General features: G+C 40.8%; 1 protein-coding gene across 2 annotated transcripts in view; it reads right to left on the reverse strand.

The window, feature by feature from the left end:
• abl2 (c-abl oncogene 2, non-receptor tyrosine kinase) overlaps positions 1-23,971 on the reverse strand; it is a 112,948-nt gene that overhangs the window by 88,236 nt on the left and 741 nt on the right. The window lies entirely within an intron of this gene.

Genomic DNA, 23,971 nt, shown 5'->3' on the forward strand with positions numbered 1-23,971 from the left:
CCCGAAGCTTGAAAACATGGGAACTTTAACGAGCTGAAGCTTTCAAGTCTGGGGGACTGATAAAGGTTGCTCCTTGATTGGTGGATTTTGACTAATCAGGTAGCAGCCTTCACCAATCCTGCAGGGCAAGGAAATTTAAAGAGCTGAAATCCAAAGCTGCAAAAGTTGGCTTTATGCCTACATAAGAACATAGGAGGAGTAGGCCACATGGCCCCTTGAGCCTGTTTCGCCGTTCAATAAGATCATGGCTGATCTTGGGCCTCAGCTACACTTTCCCGCCCGATCCCCATATCCCTTGATTTCCCTGGAGTCCAAAAATTTATCGATCTCAGCCTGTTTGTTTTTTTGTTGAATGTGTATTCGGGGGTTCTGTCGGTGAAACCTCTCTGTCTGAACACGGTGATTGCCTTGGCAACGGGCAGTTGCAGGGGCAGTCTGTAAACACCATGTATTGTTCTATATGTATAAATGCGTAGGCTTCAAGGAGCTCTTGACATTTACCAGAGGAAGGAGGAAGCCTCCGAAAGCTTGTAGATTTCAAATAAAAATCGTTGGACTATAACTTGGTGTTGTAAAATTGTTTACAATTGTCAACCCCAGTCCATCACCGGCATCTCCACATCTTGAATATACTCAACGGCTCAGCATCCACAGCCATCTGGGGTAGAGAATTCCAAAGATTCACAACCCTCTGAGTGAGGAAATTCCTCATCTCAGTCCTAAACGGCCGACCCCTTATCCTGCGACTATGCCACCCCTTGTTCTAGATTCTCCAGACAGGGGAAAAAGCCTCAGCATCTACACTGTCAAGCCCCTTCAGAATCTTGCATGTTTCAATGAGATCACCTCTCATTCTTCTAAACTCCAGAAAGTATAGGCCCATTCTACTTAATTTCTCCTCATAGGGCAACCCTCGCATCCCAAGAATCAATCAAGTGAACCTTTTTTGCACTGCCTCCGAGGCATGTATAACCTTCCTTAGTTAAGGAGACCAAAACTGTACAGTACTCCAGGTGTGGGCTCACCAATGCCTTGTACAATAGTAAGACTTCCTTACTCTTGTACTCCAACCCCCTTGCGATAAAGGTCAACATGCTAATTGCCTTCCTAATTGCTTGCTGTACCTGTATGTTAACTTTGTGTTTCTTGTACGAGGACATCCAAATCTCTCTGAACACCAACATTTAATAGTTTCTCACCATTTAAAAAGTATTTTGTTTTTCTATTCTTCCTGCCAAAGTGAATAACCTCACATTTCCCCACATTATACTCCATCTGCCACCTTCTTGCCCACTCATTTAATCTATCTATATCAGTTTGCAGACTCTGTCCTCCTCTCAGCTTACTCTCCCACCTAGCTTTGTACCGTCAGCAAACTTGATTATATTATACTCGGTCCCTTCATCCAAGTCATTAATATAGATTGTAAATAGCTGAGGCCCAAGCACTGATCCTTGCAGCACCCCACTAGTTGCAGCCTGCCAATCTTAAAATGACCCGTTCATCCCTACTCTGTTCTCTATCCGTTAACCAGTCCTCTATCCATGCTAATACATTACCCCCAACTGCATGAGCCCTTATGTTGTGTAACAATTTTTTATGTGGCACCTTATTGAATGCCTTTTGAAAATCCAAATATACTACCATCCACTCGTTCCCCTTTATCTACCCTGCTAGTTACATCCTCAAAAAAACTCTTAAAAAAATTGTCAAACATGATTTCCCTTTCATAAAACCACGTTGACTCTGCTGAATCATATTATGATTTTCTCAGTGCCCTGTTACCACTTCCTTAATAATGGATTCCAGCATTTTCCCAACAACTGATGTCAAGCTAACTGGTCTGTAGTTCCCTGTTTTCTCACTCCCTCCTTTCTTGAATAACGGGGTTACATTTGCTACCTTCCAATCTGCTGGGACCATTCGAGAATCTCGGGAATTTAGGAAGATCACAACCAATGCATCCACTATCTCTGCAGTCACCTCTTTTAGAACCCTTGGATGTAGGCCATCAGGTCCAGGGGATTTACCGGCTTTTAGTCCCATTAGTTTCTCCAATACTTTTTCTCTAGTGATTAATTACTTCAAGTTCTTCACTCATTAGCCCTTTGGTTCCTTACTATTTCTGGTATGCTTTTTGCGTCTTCTAGCGAGAAGACAGATATAAAGTATTTGTTTAATGTCTCTGCCATTTCCTTAATATCCATTATAATTTCTCTTGTCTCAGCCTCTAAGGGACAAATGTTTACTTTTGCTACTCTCTACCTTTTTACATACTTGTAGAATGGCCCCACAATCCGTTTATATATTTCTTGCTAGTTTACTTTATATTCTATTTTCTCCCTTATCATCAATTTTTTGGTAATCCTTTGCTGGTTTCTAAAACTCTCCCAACCCTCAGGCTTACTACTCTTCTTGGCAACATTATAGGCCTCTTCTTTTAATCTAATACTATCCTTAACTTCTTCAGTTAGCCACAGATGAAATCATTTTTCCCGTGGAGTTTTTATTTCCCAATGGAATGTATATTTGTTGAGAATATTGAAATATTTCTTTAAATGTTTGCCATTGCGTATTTACAGTCATATCCTTTAATCTATTTTCCCAACCGACCTTTGCCAACTCGCCCCTCAAACCTATGTAATTTCAGGTTAAGACTAGTTTCTGACTTAAGTACGTTACACTCAAACTCAATGTGAAATTCTATTATGATCACTCTTCCCCAGGGGTTCCATTACGGTGAGATTACTAAATAACCCTGTCTCATTACACAGTACAAGATCTAAACTATCCTGTTCCCTGGTTAGTTCCATGAAGTATTGTTTTCGGCAATACTCACAGAAGAACTCACAGATGTAGAACTCATACAACTCACAGGAACTACATGAGCCAGATTCAAGAAGCTCATGGACTGTATTTGACCTGCAGGCCATGTCTCAGATACCTCCACTTTAAGGAATGGGGCATTGGAAAATATTATGGACACAACAGCAATGGGCAGATATATTCAAATGAACTTTTTCACATCAGTCTTGACAAATGGTACCAGGGATGAGGGAGTTCTGTTATGTGAAGAGACAGGAGAATTTGGGATTGTTCTCCTTAGAGCAGAGAAGGTTAAGAGGAGATTTGCCACCCCTGTTCAAAATCATGAACGGTTTTGATAGAATAAAGAAGGAAAAACTGTTTCCAGTGGCAGAAGGGTCAGTAACCGAGGACATAGATTTAAGGTAATTGGCAAAAGAACCAGAGGTGACATGAGAAAACTTTTTTTTTAAATAACAGTGAGTTATGATCTGAACTGCACTGCCTGAAACGGTGGTGGAAGCAGATTCAATAATAACTTTCAAAAGGGAATTGGATAAATACTTGAAGGGAAAAAATTTACAGGGCTATGGGGAAAAAGCAGGGGAGTGGGACTGATGGATCGCTCTTTCAAAGAGCTGGAATAGGCATGATGGGCCGAATGGCCTCCTCCTATGCTGTACTATACTACAATACTATGAAATGAAAACATTGAGTAAATTCCAAATCCAAACAGGTTCAAGAATCAATAACAAAAAAAGAGTGGTGCTGTGGGTTAAACACTGCCCTTTCACCTTTGGGAAGTGATTTCAATCCTAAGGCGATGAAATGTTTGGGCGTTTATCTGCAGTAACAATGCGACAGGACTGCCCAAAATTCCAATACCCAGCACCAACATCTGCAGTTTCAGAAGCACAAAATTGATGAAGGAAAAAAGTTTTAAAAATTATGAAGCATGAATTAAATATGCCCACTCGCAAAAGTGGAGAAGGTTTGGGAGTGATTACTGGCCATTCACAAAGTATCCAGTCAAGTGAAGCTATTATTAGAAGTACTGATGCATATATTTTATTGTTTATCAAAATATTTTCATGTAATTGTATATAACTCACTTATAAAACTGCATCTGGAATACTATGTGCAATTTTGGGCACTTCCTAGAGTACTTATACAATGGAGAGTGTTCAAAGAACAGAGAAGCTGGAAGTTATGAACCTGCTTTTAATGAAAAGATGATTGAGGGGGAACATGATCCAGTGCATCCAATCCATTAAAAAAATATACATATGGCTTCACTGCGGAATGACAAATTTGATGGACAATATGGACGCAAAAACCTCAATGTGATACACATGATAACCCAAAAAGGTTTCACCAGCAGGAGTGAGCCCTCATGCCTTTTCCTAAGTCCGAAGCACCAAGGCTAGTTGCGGCACACTTATACTACTCCAGCTGAGATAATTTAACTCGATCAGAGCTAGGACGAACCAGAGACCTTTGTACTCTGCTCAGTAACAGTCCAGTTGGCAGCTGGGGCAGTAAATTTGGCCTAAGCTACAGAGCTTAAACAGCAAATGCTGACCCGTGACCCCTGCTGAAATGTATGGGCACATGCATGCATGTTTACATGTGGAGATCATACAAGGACTGGGTCAGGTGCCGTTGCAATGGGGCATCATCAAATGCCCTGCCAACATTCAGTCTAAGTTCACACATGGATACACAGTATTAAGATATATTTAAGTCAGACCTACAGCAGTATAACTCCGTATACTCCAACAATTAAATTTGCAGTGAATGAACTAGACACTAGTAATATCACACATTAGGTAAGAGTCTGTTGGTTCTCAAGTATGTTTGCAGAACAATGCCATTCAAATGTACCGAACATGTAGAATCATGGAATGATACAGCACAGGAGGCCGCCATTTGGCCCATCGTGCCTGTACCGGCTCTTTGAAAGAGCTATCCAATTAGTCCCACTCCCCTGCTCATTCCCCATAGCCCTGCAAATTTCTTCCCTTCAAGTATTTATCCAATTCCCATTTGAAGCCTTCCAGGCAAGAAAATATATGTTAAAAAAAAATTACAAGCTACAACAATGAGAGGCAACCTGTTGTTCCCTGCAAGGTCTTGGTTTCTCTGTATTAACATGTCAGGGATTAAAATCCCGATTTGATATGGGTGATACACCCACTTCACAACACAGAAGAACCAGTTTGTTTTTCTAAAAAAGCATGAAAACAAATGTTGATTTTTTTGTGACCAAGGAGAGAGATAGCACCATTGGGAAGCAGAACATTTTGATTTCAGGATCCCAATCCAGCATTTTTACACCAACTATAGCACAGGTCACATGCAGACTAAAGCACCTTGTACTCTATTCCCATCAAAAGATCACTGCCTAATGCAGCAGCTTTAAACCCACTATCCTCATCAGCTTTCTGATCAAGATTGCCAATTTAGTGCTAATTATTGCCAAAATTGGAGCAGTTTATGCTGTGGTTGAGGTCAACTTGGAATTGGCCTGAAAATGACAAAACCAATTTCAGTGGAAACCTTAAAGCTGGCAGACAGTGCAAACTTCCATCCATCAGTCTGGCAAAGATTCAAACTCAGGTCACAGAGGTGAAAGAGTAGTATACTGACTTACTGCACTCCTTGCCTTGCTGTTTCCAGTAATGGACCATCTCATCACTGTCCAGTAGGATGAAAATCTAACCTCAACTGGTTTGTGACTAACAGAGGATAGAGGTGGAAAGAAAAAACAGCTGACTATTTTACAGGTCATTCCAAGGAACTTCCTGGTGGCTGGTCACAGAAAGGGTCTGACCAGAGTGGAAGAAGGTCTTATGGCCCTCTTTGCTGGGAATATATAAACTGTTTTCTTTTTTGAAGAACCAATATTGGGAGATTTGTGCACAGATTGCTTTGCAACTTGGAAGTCTACTCGTTCACTTGTAATAAGGCATCTAATGCCCTCACATTTTACATGCAAATTCTAACACAAACATTCAGCCAGTCGACTATACATCACATTCATCTGACAATATATAATTGCAGTAAACTGAAGTCCAAAGAGCATTTTACAACAGAGTTATTGATGCTTAGCTAAGATATTAAGATAAGGCAAGAAACGATAAAAGCATTCTAGCCAGCATTTCACATTAGCTGGTGACAATGTAAAGCCAAGAAGTAGCAAAAAATAAACAATGAGAGAGCAGACAGAGGAAAATAAATTTATCATTGACATCATTTCAAATTGGTAAACACTTAGGCTTGTTCCTTCCCCATTCAAAATGGATTATTGAGTTAATAAAAAAAAACAGCTGAGCCATGCAGACAAAAAAAAGTCCTCTCTTCCCTCCCACCGCCAAATTCTCACGATGTGGGTGACCACAAGGCTATATTATTACCCATCCTTAGTTCCCGTGAAGAAGGACTGGTGGACCTTCTTATTGAACCAGGCTGATGGTGGTCCCATGATGGTGAACACTATTGACCCAGTGATAAGGGAATGACAATACATGTTCACATCAAAATAGTGTGTAACTTGGAGGTGATGATATTGGTCCTTGGTGATAAAGCTCACAGGGCTTGTATTAAGCATGGTGCAGCGCATTCTATGGACAGTACATACTGCAGCCAACAAGATTCCAGATATAATCCCCAACTGTGCTTCGTTAACTTATCTCAGCCACAGAGGCAACTGAAGCACTACAATTGGTATCAGTACTCGAAGTCACAAAAGTGGCAAGAAAACAAAAATCTAGGGTCCCAAGTCTTGATCTCTATCCAGCGATAGCTGGTGAAAGACAGGATCAGGCTCAGTTGAGATGGCATCAGTTGAAAAGTTTCACATGTAAATAATGGGCACTTGGGTGAGTTCTTGGGGCACAGCCAGGCCCTACTGAACTTTATTTCGGCAAAATCAATTCCTTCTGGCAAGATGGGGGGTGGGGGAAATTGGTGAGAGAAAACCTGTAAACATTTACATGCAGCCTCTTTTTTGAACATTGAGATACTGTATTGTACGGTATCAGCGTTGGCTCAGTGGTAGCACATAAACCTCTGATTCAAAAGGTCATAGGTCCAAGTCTCACTTCAGAGAGTTGAGCATTGTCAGAGGTTCTGTCTTCGAGATGAGATGTTAAACGAAGGCCCCATCTGCCTGCACAGATGGACATAAAAGATCCCATGGCACTATTCGATGATCAAGGGAGTTCTCCCGATGTCCTCGCCAAAAATTTATCCTTCAACAAATATCAGGGAAATAGATTATCTGATTATCTATCTCATTGTTGGTTGTGAGACCTCTATGCGCAAATTGTCTGGACTGTTAGCCTTCATAACAGTGATTACATGTCAAAAGTACCTCTTTGGTTGTGAAGTGCTTTGGGATATCCTGAGGACTGAAAGGTGCTATTTAAATGCACACTCTTTCTTACTTGTTTCTTAAAGCTAAAGTCATTTTTGCACATTTGAATACAGGAATTGTACACATTATTGGTTTAGTACACTTCACTAGCACAGGGCAAGTCCCAGTACAAAGATCAGAAAGTTGGTTTTAAAAATTACACACCTGTCATTTAGTATTACGATTTTTAACTTCATATTTTGTTCCAACTTTTTTTTTAAAAAAGTACATAGAAATGATTCAAGAACAGTTGTGACAGGTACCTAAAATAGAGAATTTAAATTTGAAATGAGCACTGAATATATTGGAAGTTCTACACCAGTTACAGCTGATTATACTATGGCAATCAAATTATTTTAAAAATTAATCATAGAATTATGAGAGATGACTTCAGAGCCGATAATTTCTTTTAATATTTTATAAAAGTTTATTTTTACTTAACAGGAGTGAACATTACCATAGGAACGAACCCATTATTGTTTAAAACCCCCAAGTGGTCATAGAAACATAGGAAATAGGAGTGGGCCATTTGGCCCTTCGAACCTGCTCCACCATTCAACATGATCATGGCTGATCCTCTCTCTCAATACCATATTCCCGCTCTCTCCCCATACCCCCTGATGCCTTGTGTGTCTGGAAATCTATCTAGCTCCTTCTTAAATATATTCAGCGACTTGGCCTCCACAGCCTTCTGTGGTAGAGAATTCCACAGGTTCACCACCCTCTGAGCGAAGAAATTTCTCCTCATCTCAGTCCTACCCCATATCCTGAGACTGTGACCCCTCATTCTCGACCCACCCCCGCCCCCCTGCCACGGGAAACATCCTCCCTGCATCCTGTCAGAATTTTATACGTTTCAATGAGATCCCCTCTCATTCATCGAAACTCTCGTGAGGACAGGCCGAGTCGACCCAATCTCTCCTCATGCGACAGTCCTGCCATCACAGGAATCATCCTGGTGAACCTTCACTGCACTCCCTCTACGGCAAGTATATCCTCTCTTGTGTACAGTTTTGGTCTCCTTACCTAATACTCCAGGTGCGGTCTCACCAAGGCCCTATATAATTGAAGTAAGACATCCTTGCTCCTGTACTCAAATCCTCTTGCAATGAAGGCCAACATACCATTTGCCTTCTTAACTGCTTGCTGCACCTGCATGTTTGCTTTCAGTAAAAGGACACCCAGGTCCCTTCGTACATCAACATTTCCCAATCTATCACCATTTAAATAATACTTTGCATTTCTGTTTTTCCTTCCGAAGTGGATAACTTCACATTTATCCACACTACACTGCATCTGCCATGTATTTGCCCACTCACTCAACTTGTCTAAATTGCCTTGAAGCCTCTTTGCATCCTCCTCACAACTCACGATCCCACCTAGTTTTGTGTCGTCAGCAAACTTGGAAATATTAGATTTGATTCCCTCATCCAAATCATTGATATATATTGTGAATAGCTGGGGCCCAAGCACTGATCCCTGCAGTACCCCACTAGTCACTGCCTCCCACCCCGAAAAAGACCCATTTATTCCTACTCTCTGTTTCCTGTCTGTTAACCAATTTTCAATCCATGCCAGTATATTACCCCCAATCCCATGTGCTTTAATTTTTCACACGAACCTCTTATGTGGGACTTCATCAAAGGCGTTCTGAAAATCCAAAACCACATCCACTGGTTCTCCCTTATCTATTCTACCAGTTACATCCTCAAAAAAACACCTGTAGGTTCGTCAAACACGATTTCCCTTTCATAAATCCATGTTGACTTTGTCTAATCCCACTGATATTTTCTAAGTGTCTCTTATCACATCCTTTATAACAGACTCCAGCATTTTCCCTACTACTGGTCTTAGTTCCCTGTTTTCTCTCTCCCTCCTTTTTTAAATAGTGGAGTTATCTGCAGGAATTGTTCCATAATCGATAGAATTTTGGAAGTTGACAATCAATGCATCTACTATTTCCATGGCTACCTCAATACTCTGGGATGCAGATGATCAGGCCCTGGGGATTTATCGGCTTTCAATCCCATTAATTTCTCCAGCACTTTTTTTTAACTAATACTAATTTCCTTTAATTCCTCCTTCAAACTAGACCCTTGGTTCCCTAGCATTTCTAGGAAGTTATTTGTGTCCTCTTCCGTGAAGACAGAACCAAAGTATTGGTTTCGTTGCTCTGCCAGTTCCTTGTTCCCCATTATAAATTCTCCTGCTTCTGACCGTAAGGGACCTACATTTGTCTTCACTAGTCTCTTTCTTTTTACTTACTTGTAGAAGCTTTTACAGTCCACTTTTATGTTCCTTGCAAGTTTACTTTTTAAAAAAATATTCGTTCATGGAAAGTGGGCGTCACTGGCGAGGCCAGCATTTATTGCCCATCCCTAATTGCTGAGAAGGTGATGGTGAGCCGCCTTCTTGAACCGCTGCAGTCCGTGTGGTGAAGGTTCTCCCACAGTGCTATTAGGAAGGGAGTTCCAGGATTTTGACCCAGCGACAATGAAGGAACGGTGATATGTTTCCAAGTTGGGATGGTGTGTGACTTGGAGGGGAACATGCAGGTAGTGTTGTTCCCATGTACCTGCTGCTCTTGTCCTTTTAGGTGGTACAGGTCGTGGGTTTGGGAGGTGCTGTCGAAGAAGCCTTGGTGAGTTGCTGCAGTGCATCCTGTCGATGGTACACACTGCAGCCACAGTGCGCCGGTGAAGGGAGTGAATGTTTAGGGTGATGGATGGGGTGCCAATCAAGCGGGCTGCTTTGTCCTGGATGATGTCGAGCTTCTTGAGTGTTGTTGGAGCTGCACTCATCCAGGCAAAGTGGAGAGTATTCCATCACACTCCTGACTTGTGCCTTGTAGATGGTGGAAAGGCTTTGGGGAGTCAGGAGGTGAGTCACTCGCCGCAGAATACCCAGCCTCTGACCTGCTCTTGTAGCCACAGTATTTATATGGCTGGTCCCATTAAGTTTCTAGTCAATGGTGACCCCCAGGATGTTGATGGTAAGGGATTCGGCGATGGTAATGCCGTTGAATGTCAAGGGGAGGTGGTTGGACTCTCTCTTGTTGGAGATGGTCGTTGCGTGGCGCAAATGTTTCTTGCCACTTATGAGCCCAAGCCTCTGTTGTTGTCCAGGTCTTGCTGCATGCGGGCTCGGACTGCTTCATTATTTGAGGGGTTGCGAATGGAACTCTATTTTTCCCCTCTTATTCAATCTCTTGGTCCTTTTTTGCTGAATTCTAAACTGCTCCCAATCTTCAGCCTTGCTACTTTTTCTGGCAACTTTATATGACTCCTCTTTGGATCGAATACTATCCTTAATTTCTTTTGTTAGCTATGGTTGGGCCGCTTTTCCTTTTGTGTTTTTGCGCCAGAAAGGAATGTATAACTGTTGCAATTCATGCATTCATTCCTTAAATGTTAGGCATTGCCTATCCACCGTCATGCATTTTAATGATGCTCCCCAATCTATCATTGCCAACTCATTCCTCATACCTTCATAGATTCCTTTTTTAAGAATTAGGACCCTAGTTTCGGATTGGACTACTGCACTTTCCACCTTAAATGAAAGATTCCATCAAGTTATGGTCACTCTTCCCTAAATGACACTGCACAATATTATTAATTAACCCCTTCTCATTGCACAATACCCAATCTAGGATAGCCTGTTCCCTTGTTGGCTCAACGTACTGGTCAAAAAACCATCTCGTACACACTCCAGGAATTCATCTGCCACAGTATTATTGCTAATTTGGTTTGACAAGCTATGTCGATTAAAGTCACCCATGATTACTGTAGTACCCTTGTTACATGCATCTCTAATTTCCTATTTGATGCCGTCCCCTACATTACCACTACTGTTTGGAGGCCTATAGACAACTCCCACCAGTGTTTTCTGGCCCTTGTTGCTTCTTAACCCCACCCAGACTGATATAGATATATAGATATAGATAAAGATATATATATCATGTGGATGTCTGCTCAAACCAGAATCAGTGGTGGAAGCAGAATCCTGAACACATTTTTAAAAAATATGTAAATGAATATTTGAAAAAGAAAAAAGGTACGAGGAAAAGAGCAGGGTAATAGGATTATGTGATATAAATGCAATGCGCTGAATGACCTCCCTCTGTGCTGCAGGCCACACTGATTTGGGTCATAGTGTAGTGGAGCGACCAAGTGCAGCGTGGTGGTTAGTTATCTGGTACGTACGGAGTATACAGGCAGGCAGCAAACGCACGGACAGAGCTCTTCTCCCTCGGTGGTTAATTTTTTTTTAAGTTAGGGAGCAAGCAGGAGCATCTGCTTTCTCTCAACATTTAAAACTTTGATAAGTTTATTAAGTGCTCTGATGGTCCCATGAACTGCCTGGGTAAAATGTTGCTTCACGTGGGGCAGAAATTGTACTGCGCCTCAGCCTTAATCAAACTTTTCGAGACAACCTGCTGCCTGGAAGGGGGGCAGGGGAACGACAACATTTTCCTCCACATTATATGTCACACACACAGAACGACAGCTGAAACAGCTTTGCAGGATGCATTATATTTTCCATAATGCATTTTAATTTGTTTTATCCTTTCTTCTATTCTGTTTTGCCAGAATGCATGTACAAAATATCAAATTGACATATTCTTGTAGCAATTTCCTTTCCATTACATACTCTTGAATCACTGGACTTGCTATCACCACATGTTCCTCACATCATATGACAAAACAAGCACAAGGCTGACACACACACAAAAAAAAGGCTGACTTTTTATTATGTTAAACCAAAGTGCATTTCACTTAAATTAAATTATAGTGCCAGAGTTTGTAACAAAATCTTGAAGTTTAGAGAGAAGTTTTTATTATACGAGTCTTAGTTTTCTAGTAATCAACTGCAGATTACAGGGACAGTTAATCCTGCAGTGGGCAGATTGTTACGATTCAGTGAGATGGAACATGCAGTCAGTGCTTCCATTGACAACCACTGCCAGTACAGAAAAGGATTCAGAATGCGTATTAAACCCCCACACAATAGTAAAACAGTACTTTTTAATTATAGGAGTAATTATAAGGCAAAACCCAACAGCAGGATGCAGGTGACAATTACAAACTGCTCAATCTCTATTCTAGCTGTTCATATCACCTAAATCCTTCAATTAAGATTATTGCCTTGAAATCACTCTCAAGTATACATTAACCTATTTTACCCATAACCTCTCAATTATTCTTTAATATAATGCAAGTTGGACAGTTCTCAATTTGAGAACGTCTCAAGGCTCCCTCATATATATTACATTGAAAATTGAAAAGGTGTTTGAGAAATAAGAGAAATCAAGATAACCATCTCTAAAGAAATAAAGCATAGTCCCAGGTTGAAAGTTTCTACCAAGTTGGCTGATGTCAGCCACAATTCAGTGCCTGAGCTAGGGAGGACAAAAAGGCCAAAGTTGGCAGTCCTGATCACTATCCAGTTTATGTACAATGACATAAGGCAAGGACAGGATTGGATCAGCTGTGATCCCTATGGATAAGTAGCGTGTTAACACCATCAAGGTTCACATAAATAATGACCACTTGGGCAAGGTAATGAGGGCTCTTCTGTGCCACCCATAATTCTTGTAACAGCTACTAAATAATCAGCCATGCTCTTGTCCAAGAGAGACATAGTACAGCACAATACCTAGCACCTGGTCAACTTGACTCAATGGTAGCACTCTCGCCCAAGTCAGCAGTTGTGGGTTCAAGCCTCATTCCAGGACTTGAGCACACTATCTAGAGTGGCACTTCAGTTCAGTACTGAGGAAATGCTGCATTATCAGAGATGCAATTCTTTGGATGAGACTTTAAACCAAGGACCATCTGTTCAGGTAAATGTAAAAGCTCCCATGACACATTTGAGAGCAGGGAATTCTCCAGGTGGCCTGGCCAACATTCCTCCCTCAACCAACACCAAACAGATTAACTGGTCATTTACCTCAGGGCTGTTTGTGGGACTTGCTCTGCACAAATTGGCTGTCATGTTTGCCTACATAACACTGACTATACATCAAAAATAATAAATTGGCTTTGAAACACAGATGTCCTGAAGATTTACAAGGTGCTATATAAACGCATGTCTTTCTTGCTTGCTTTCACACCACCCTTTTACTGATGTGGCAGGGATCCAGTCCAGTGCTATATTATTTTCAGCCCTGCAACTACCAAAGATTGGAATAACAACAGCAAAGATAACAACTTCTACAGATCATCGACCAGCAACAAATTTATTTTTCTAATTCGAACAGTGGGATGATCAGATTTTTCTGGATTCACACACCTCAAACAGTATACAAGAATATTGACCAACAATGTCAGTAACTGTACAGATTAGTGCACGAGGTGAAGCGAATGCTGAATCCCATGTTTACAATCTGTCTTGTCCCGCTGACATTCCAAATCTTCATTTCAAGTGTCCATATACATCATAAGCGCAGAGTTTATTCTTCTGTTCATGTGCTCTGCCTCCATTTATCTTTCAGAAAACATTTCCAGGCTATTTCAATTCACTAGTCCTCACTGCTGTTACTACCCAAGGCCAGGTCCAAAGTTAGAGCCTTGAACTCCTCCTGGTACCGGTACCACTGATCACCCTAAAACACTTATGAAAAAGAGAAGCTGGAGTGTGTTTCATCATAACATGCCAAGAAGTTGAGATGATGGCAAACTGCTCAAGCGTCATCTGTGTTTTATGACTGCTTCCACCCCTTTTTGTGTTGTTGCCTCATTCCACATTCCAGCCCATGGATGATTCTGCAAAATCCTTCAGGAACTCATGTCTATATGTACTTTTTTTTCCAAAATAAAAAGGTCAAAAATAAAGTTTTCAGTAGTGTAACAAATGATAGTACATTCCATTCAAATTGTAATGCTCTCCAGTGAATTGCTCACTAAACATTGTATGAAGATATTAAATACAGTTTAACCTTTTACACTCCCAAATGAGCCACTTGCAGTTATCTCCACACCCAAACCCCAAAAAAGGATGATTCAAAACTTGGAGTTCAGGGCTTAAACTTGGACCAATCACAATTAATAAGCATCTAATGCCTTATTTGTCCATTACATTATACTATAAAGTCATAAACAGCTTAGATACCGAGAGGAAGTCAAAGCATGAGAGCAAGTTACTAAGTCCAGTTAAATCCACAAATTTCTTAGACTTATAAATACATCAAGATTTTTTAATACAGACAATTTGACCAATTTAATTAAGAAACATTCCTGGCTTATTTTCTTGGGTGTGGAATCTTCAATTGTGCTGTTGACATCACATGACAGGAAAAAAGACAAGTAGTGTGAAGAAAACATAACATCCCATGAGAGGAAGGCATGTTGCAAGGATATTTTCTACATGAGATTGTTGGGAAATACAAAACACAATGAAACTCCAAAGCCAAACACAAATTCATGTACGGTCATCAGACCCCTGCTTAATGTGAATGGGAAATCAAACCAAACATTGGCAATTAAGTTCGACAGTCTGGGTATTGCAGTGGGTCAGCCGACTACCTTTTAACCTCTGAAGCTGGTGTTCAAATTTTTGTTGAGATTAAAGTCTCTTTACTCTGTTTAATGGTTGGAAGAATCCTGTTTCAAATGAGTTTGGGCAGCTAATAGCACAAAATTGCCTTTAATTTGGCACAAACTGGGGCAAAACAATTGTGAATCTTGCTCAGAGAAGCCACAGGATGGCTGGTATAAGAATGGAGAAAGTCACAATAGTGCACTCTTCTAGAATTAGGGCTCAAGGCACATTGCTAGGGAAGACAAAAGGGAACTTTACTTAGTAGCTTGCTGTACTTGGTGCTGACAATGCAATAAAATTGGAAAAAAACATTAACACTACAGCACCAACATCTTTTGCTTATGTAAAAATAGTTCCTCCAAAAAAGAAAGATTTAGTTAGAATTAAGGAATAAGAAAACTGTTACTCTGTTGGGAGTACATTATAAGCCGACGAATAGCGGAAAGGAGATAGAGTTAGAGATATGTAGAAAAATGAGAAAAAATGCAGGAACAACAGGACGATAATAATGAGTGAATTTAATTGTCCATAGATATATGGTGGTGAGAATAATGTTTTTACAATGTGTCTCGGACTGCTTTTTATTTCAATATATTTTCAATCCAACAGGGGAAGAAGCCATTCTGGATCTAGTTCCAGGAAATGAAGTGGGCCAAGTCGGTAATGTAAGGGTAGGGGAATACCAAGAAAACAGCAAACCGTAGATAATTAAATTCAGTATAAAAAGTGAAAAGAAGATGGAACAATCAGAGATGAGGGTGCTTGACTAGAAAAAAACATTTAATTATGGAACTAGTCCAGATAAAATGTAAATAGGAAATGTTCAAGCAGGAGACATGGGTACAGACTAAGCATATTTCAATTAGTAATAAAGGTAGTGCTGGGATTTCCTTGGATGAGCACAGAAATTAAGACATACAAGAGCAGATGATAGGAGCAGGAGTAGGCCATTCGGCCCCTCAAGCCTGCTCCACCGTTCAATGAGATCATGGCTGATCTGATTTTTTACCTCAACTCCACTTTCCCGCCCTTTCCCCATATCCTTTGACTCCCTTGCTGATCAAAAGTTTGTCCAACTCAGCCTTGAATGTATTCAATGACTCAGCCTCCACAGCTTTTTGGGGTAAAGAATTCCAAAGACTCCCAACCCTCTGGGAGAAGAAATTCCTCCTCATTTCAGTCTTAAACGGGCACCCCCTTATTCTGAGAATATGCCCCCTAGTTTTAGATTCCCCCATGAGGGGTAACATCCTCAGCATCTACCCTATCGAGTCCCCTCAGAATCTTGTATGTTCCAATAAGATCTCCTCTCATTCTTCTAAACTCCAATGAGTATAGACCCAACCTGTTCAATCTTTCCTCATAAGAAAACCCTTCCATACCCGAAATCAACCTAGTGAACCTTCTTTGAACTGCCTCCAATGCAAGTACGTCCTTCCTTAAATAAGGGCACCAGAACTGTACGCAGTACTCCAGGTGTGGTCTCACCAGCACCCTGTACAGTTGTAGCATGACTTCCCTGCTTTTATACTCCATCTCCCTAGAAATAAAGGCCAATATTCCATTTGCTTTCTGGATGACCTGCTGCACCTGTATGTTGACTTTTTGTGTTTCACGTACGAGGACACCCAGATCCCCCCGTACCACAGCCTTTTGTAGTATTTCTCCATTCAAATAATATTTTGCTTTTTTATTTTTCCTCCCAAAGTGGATGACTTCATATTTTCCCACATTATATTCCATCTGCCAAATTTTTGCCCATTCGCTTAACCTGTCAATATCCCTTTGTAGACACTGTGTCCTCATCGCAACTTACTTTGCCACCGATCTTTGTATCAGCAAATTTGGCCACAAGACACTCTGTCCTTCATCTAAGTCATTGTTATATGTTGTAAATAGTTGAGGCTCCAGCACTGAGCCCTGCGGCACCCCACTAGTTACAGATTGCCATTTTGAAAATGACCCTTTTATCCCGACTCTGTTTTCTGTTAGTTCGCCAATCCTCTATCCATGCCAGTATATTACCTCCAACACCATGATCTCTTATCTTGTGCAGTAATCTTTTATATGGCACCTTATCGAATGCCTTTTAGAAATCCAAATATACTGCATCCATTGGTTCCCCTTTATCCACCCTGCCAGTTACTTCCTCAAAGAACTCTAATAAACTTATCAGACATGATTTCCCCTTCATAAAACCATGTTTATTCTCTTTGGTTGTATTATGAGTCTCCAAATGTCCTGCTACTACTTCCTTAATAATGGATTCTAGCATTTTCCCAATGACAGATGTTAGGCGAACTGGTCTACAGTTACCTGCTTTCTATCTCACTCCCTTCTTGAATAGGGGTGTTACATTTGTGGTTTTCCAATCTGTTGGGACCTTTCCAAAATATAGTGAATTCTGGAAGATTACAACCAATGCATCCACTATCTCTGCAGCCACTTCCTTTAAGACCCTCGGATGCAAGCCATCAGGTCCAAGGGACTTGTCAGTCTATAGACCCATTAGTTTACCTAGTACTTTTTCCTCTAGTGATAGTGATTGTTTTTTTAGTTCCTCCCTCGATTTTCTATTATTATTGGTATGTTATTAGTGTCTTCTACTGTGAAAACAGATACAAAATATCCGTTCAATTCCTCTGCCATTTCCTTGTTTTCCATTATTATTTCCCCAGTCTTATCCTCCAAGGGACCAATGTTTACTTTAGCTACCCTCTTCCTTTTTATATGCTTGTAAAAGCTTTTACTGTCAGTTTTTATATTTCTTGCTAGCTTACTCTCAATTTATTTTCTCCCTCTATTACTCATCCTTTGCTTGTTTTTAAAGTTTTCCCAATCTTCCGGCTTACCAGTAATCTTTGCCATGTTGTATGCTTTTTCTTTTAACCCGATACCTTCCTTGACTTCCTGAGTTAGCCATGGTTGGTTCACTCTTTTTGTGGAGTCTTTCCTCCTCACAGGGATATATTTTTGTTGCGAGTCATAAAATATCTTTTTAAATGTTTGCCACTGCTTATCCACCATCATACCATCTAATCTGTTTACCCAGTCCACTTTAGCCAATTCCACCCTCATTCCTTTATAATTGCCCTTACTTCAGTTTAATACAATAGTTTCAGACCCAAGATCCTCGCTCTCAAACTGGATGTGAAATTCTATCATGTTATGATCACTGCTTCCCAAGGGATCCTTTACTTTGAGATCATTAATTAATCCTGTTTTGTTACCCATTACCAGATCCAAAATAGCCTGTTCCTTGGTTGGTTCCCTGACCTATTGGTCTAAGAAACAGTCCCTAATACACTCCATGGACTCCTCCTCAGGGGTATTTTTGCCAATTTGATTTGTCCAATCCATGTGAAAGTTAAAATCGCCCATGATTATTGCATTACCGTTTTTACAAGCCCCCCTTATTTCCTGATTTATATTTTGCCCTACAGTGTAGCTACTGTTAGGGAGCCAAAATACTACTCCCACCAGTGATTTCTTTCCCTTGCCATTTCTTACCTCCACCCAAATTGATTCGACATCTTGATCTTCTGAGCCAAGATCATTTCTCACAATTATACCAATTTCATCCGTTAGTAACAGAGCTACCCCACTATCTTTACCTTTTTTCCTATCCTTTCGAAATGTTAAATAACCCTGAATATTTAGCTCCCAACCTTGGTCACCTTGCAACCACATCTCTGTAATGGCCACGAGATCATACCCACTTGTTTCTATTTGTGCCGTCAATTCATCTATCTTATTACGAATGCAGCGCGCACACAGATAAAGAACCTTTAATTTTGTCTTTTTACCATTCTTTCCTACCCCAGCCCCATTTGCTAGTGCACTCTTATGTTTGCACGCTCCGTCCCTTCCTGACACACCCTGTTTATTACCATCACTTTCCTGTACTACTTCCTTGTCTTTTCTCTATCAATCTAAACTTCGCCCCACCTGAGCCCTCCCCCCTTTATTTAGTTTAAAGCCTTCTCTACCGCCCTAGTTATTCAGCTCGCCAGAACACTGGTCCCAGCATGGTTCAGGTGAAGCCCGTCCCAACGTAACAGCTCCCTCTTTCCCCAGTACTGGTGACAGTGCCCCATGAATCAAAACCCACTTCTCCCATACCAATCTTTGAGCCACGCATTCATCTCTGATCTGATTCACCCTGTGCCAATTTGCTCGTGGCTCAGGTAATAATAGAGATTATCACCTTTGTGGTTATGCTTTTTAATTTAGTCCCTAGCTGCTCAAACTCCCTCAACAGAACCTCTTTTAGTCCTACCTATGTCGTTGGTACCTATGTGGACCACGACAACTGGATCCTCCCTCTCCCACTCCAAGTTTGCCTCAGTTTTCACGAGTATCATAGTGGGAATGAAGGGGTGCAAGAAAAGAAGATGGAGCAGTTAGATAGGATAAATATAGATAAGGAAGTAGGACTAAAAATTGGTGGAGCTCAAAAGTGGAAAAGGTAATGAATGGGCCCTGATGGCATGATCCCACAATTCTCAGATAAGTGATAGGAAATAGCAAAGGCTTTTGCCACAATCTTTCAAACATTCTTGGATATGGAAGCTGTGTCGCTGTTTCTAAACGGAGATAGGGATAAATCATGTAATTACAGACCAGTCAGCCAATCAGTAGAAAATGCAAAAATTCTGACTGGAAACACTAGTATGGATAGAGACATAATTAAGATACTTGGATCTCGTGTGTGAGGACATTCTACAGCAAAAGTTGCACAGATTGAACTGGTTTAAAAGGAAAAAAATGAAAGAAGGTGTATCAAATCCTGAAACATGGGATTAATTGTTTTATCAATAGACAATTTAAGCCTCTATTTAAGCCATAATAGTGGATAAAATTAATACTCTCGAACAAATTGGGTTAATCAAGAATAACCACCATGGATTTGTAGACGGCAAGTCATTTCTGACAAATTTAATAAAGTTCTTTGAGGAAATAACAAGAAGCATTGATAAAGCAAATGCAGTGGATGTTGTTTATATGGGAGAAGGGGACTAAGAGGAAAGCTCTTTCAGGGCAATGGCCCAAATAGAATTTTATAGTACAGCAGGAGGCTACAATTTTATTGTATAAAATGATTATTTTTCATTCTCAATGTATTATGAACTGCTTGTTCTTTATTCTTACCAGAGAAACCAAAGTAAGATTATCTTCTGTTGAGACTGATGGTGTAAGCTTGAAGTGAACATAGCAGTAGAGCTAGTGATTTATCACGCAGGTTCCAACGTTTTCTCTCCTCTGGGGCTTATGAGAAGCTGCACTACATGTGGAAATTCATGGGATTTCTTACAAGATGTCGTGCCATAGCATGTCACTTGCCCTAATCAGCAGCTCTTCATAAAGGCTTGTTAAAACAAGTATCAGCTTGGTTCAGTGGTAGCACTCTTGAATCTAAGTCAGAAAGTTGTGGATTCAAGCTTCACTCCAGGACTTGAGCACATCATCTATGCTGCCACTTTAATGCATTACTGAAGTTGGAGGTTCCATCCTTTGGAAGAGGTGTTAAACCAAGGCCCTGTTCACAAGTTCAGGTAGATGTAAAAGATCCCACAGTACTGTTCGAAGAGCAGGGTGTTGTCCTGGTGTCCTAGCCAATGTTCATCCCTCAACCATCACTTCCAAAACAGAGTATCTGGTCATTTATCTTATTTGTTGTTTGTGGAACCTTAATGAGCACAAATTTGACTGCTATGTTTGCCTACAAACAATAGCAACTGCGCTTCAAAAATTATTCATTGGTTGAAACATTTGGGACATAGCTAGGATATAAAAGGCACACTATTTCTTTAAAAAGGTAGCTAATATACTTTGGAACTCCCAATGTAATCACTTCACTTGCTCATATGTAGACTTCTCAATCTTTAGTCTTGCCATCGGAGTGGAATTGAATCGATTCCCAAAGCTTACGCACAAGGAGGGATCCCATTAAGCACCTCTGTTTCCCGGTCCATGGTCCAGAAACCTGGAAACAGGGCGCATGCCTCTTGACATGCATGTTGCAGTGACAAACTAAGTGGTCTGCTTCAAAACTGCAATCCACAACATGGGTCATAATTAAAACATGCTTCGGTTACTGCTAACAGCTGAAGAAACCTTCATACTGTCCACATACAACAGAAGGTCAGACAGTAAAAATTCAGTAAATGCAGCTGACCTCCACACAGTGATAAAATCAAAAATTTTCAGGCAGAAAACAGAAGAACAATTAGACAATCTGCACAATAAAAAGGATAGTCGAGCTACCCTGGCAGCTCAGTTACTGCACAACCTAGCATAGACCAGAGACATACAAGGCAGCTTCAAGCTGAGCGCCACTGGGGTTATGGTAGATCTCTATAATTGGCTGGAGGGGGTGGGCAAAAAAAGGCAGGATTGCAACTTGTAATTGCCAAATTAACCCTTAATGTGAAGTGAGCAAGGATAAGATCGGCTGTGACACCCATTCCTCACCCCCAGCCAACAAAATAGCCTAACAGGCATTGTCCAGGCTCATGTGAATTTACCAGGCAGCACCTGTGGGATCATACTGCACTCTGAGGCAGTGCCCTTGGGAGAAGATGGAAAAAGAGAAATTTAACAGCAAGGACAATACTGAGGTACACATTTGCAGCTCTTGCACATTCACAGGGAACTGTTCATTCTGGGGCAACGGTATAATATTGCAGCTTTAAGTCACTGTGAAATCAATGGACAGATGCAGATTATGAGTTGCAACAGAACATATATGTCTGCAGATTTACATTTGTTAGACATTGTAATAAAATGCTCATTCCCCATTAACAAAGCAGAATAAAACCTAGCCAAGAACATGGATAGAGTGCTTATGATTTTCTAATTAGCAACCCCAGCCTATTACATTTATGTAAATGAGTTACTGGTTAATCTAGAGGTGACAATACTGAATGACCTGAAATAATCTCAAAATATCTGCCAGTTTGTAGCAGCAAAAGGACACCACATTCATCCAAAAATCAGGCCCATGCTTGCCACTATAAACTAACTCAATTACATCATCCAAATGAGCATCACTAGGGCAGGTCTGATCCGGTGGCACTCCAGTATAAACGAGTCAACCCAAGTCCCTTCCACCAACCTGTACTATGCGCACCACTTCACAAAATATTCAGTTTCTCCCAGTCACAACTTATCACTAACATCCCTCAAGATCAGCTGCCACATGATGCAGAGCACCCCTCCATCTCAACGTCATTTCATTGCAAGCTTGTAAACAAAAACGGTCCGACCCAGTATGCATCTTGCTACGTGCAGAATATGACCAAGAAAATGTTTAAACGTTAATTCATGGTTCATAAGCTCAAATATTCGTCAGCTGTCTCTCTCGATAATAATGCATCAACCATACCTTCTGCGAGAAAGTTTTCATGTTATGAATCACAGCCAACCCTATCCTCAACTGACATGGGAACCTCAGATGATTTTCTTCCTAACTCAGGACTGCCACAGTTAACTAAAGCTGTCCTTATTGAAAACATGTTCATCTGGGGCCTTCCTGTCTCACCTGCTCACTGAGCTGCGGTATGAATCACAAGGCTCATTTGCAGAAGGTTTAAATTTTGTCCATTATGAACTGAGCATTATTCCAAATAAACTGTTTACTTTGATCAGCATTGGCTCTGCCTCCTTAACTCCTTCCCCATCAATCCACCCTCCATCAAGGAAAATTGGAAGCTGAAGCTGCAAAGGTCCAACTGAGGTTGTCATTTGCCGCCTGAAATGCTTTTGATGTTTGCTGGCAAACCCTATCATCCTCGCCTTCCCAATTGCTCTTGGATGTTAACTTGGAAGTCTGCGCCCTTCAATCCTTCTTTCTCCCCATCGCTTTCTCTAGTACAGGGCTGCATAATGTCAACAGTGGACCGATATCAGAGTGAATTTCTCAGCAACGCCGACTTCAGGCACTGCAGCACCAACCATCTACCATTCTCTCCTTCATGGAAACATAAACCAATTATCAGTCTTATGACGTAGAGATTGAACATGGGCTTGCATCAACAATTTCCTGCACATCAAGGGTCCAACCTCAGCCATCCTGCGCGAAGCAGAGGATTGGTTCTTCCCACAGGCAGAGGACAGAATAAAAAATGGCTGGATGATGAAGCAGTCATCCTTGTGCCTTTCTTAGCCACTTTCTCGTGGCCTGTTCTCATGACTGACAGAGATTTGCAAGCAAGGTTGCTTGCCTACCACCTCATCCATAAGGAGATCAAGACAAAATGGGGCAGGGCATTGTTCCTTAATAAAAGTATAAGAAATTCATAAGCAGAAGACATACCAGGAAACTGGTATAAATAAAATACAATTCTGGATCACAGTGATACACGGCTCCATAATGCTCTATTGTAACTCAGTGTATATTTGTTACAAATATGCACATTAAATTGAAGTTTAAATGAAGCACAATCTCTTATATCATACTTTTAGCAAAGGCTAATTACAACTTTGTAAAAACACTGGATATTTTAGAGGCTTTAAGCAAATAATAGTTACTCGAGGGAAGTGGTCCCGCAAACCAACACCCGCTGGATTAACTCAACAAGGTCCAGCAATACACTACTCTTAAGTACTTCCACTTTGTCTTTCTCCACCATCACAGTCTCTAAACCTCTTGATTCAGCTTCTAGGATTCACACAAGAGGCACAGTTGGCCTACTCAAGTTATACCTCCCTCTTTTCAATATCATCTCACCATGTGAACCCACATACAACCAATCTACGGCACAACACACATCAACAAACTCCATTAGGCTGCTTATAATTGTCCCATCATCAAAAGTGGGCATCAGTCCTGTGCAGGAATGAATGTTCAACAAAACAATTTAAATCAAGTAAAATAAAAACATCTGCATTATTCTTATCTCAATAATTCAAGGGTGTTAACAACATGTACAGAAGGCCACAATATATGTTACAGGACAATCTGGGCCACAACTTAATCCATTTGTAATATTTTTTTCATATCCCAGTCAGCCACCGTGACCTGCAATCCTGTGTGACCAAATAATAAAAGTAAAATTAATGGCTGCCCAAAGGTGGGGGTATAAAGAATCTCAGATTTATAAAGAAAATAAATTCTTATAGCTCTATTCATTTTGTATATTTTTACTGCAATCACCTTCTGAGATGAGCCACAATGCTCGTGCGGGGTGTTATTGTTTCCCCACGTAC

The sequence above is a fragment of the Heptranchias perlo genome, chromosome 9 (assembly GCF_035084215.1).
Source record: "Heptranchias perlo isolate sHepPer1 chromosome 9, sHepPer1.hap1, whole genome shotgun sequence".
NCBI lineage: Eukaryota > Metazoa > Chordata > Chondrichthyes > Hexanchiformes > Hexanchidae > Heptranchias > Heptranchias perlo.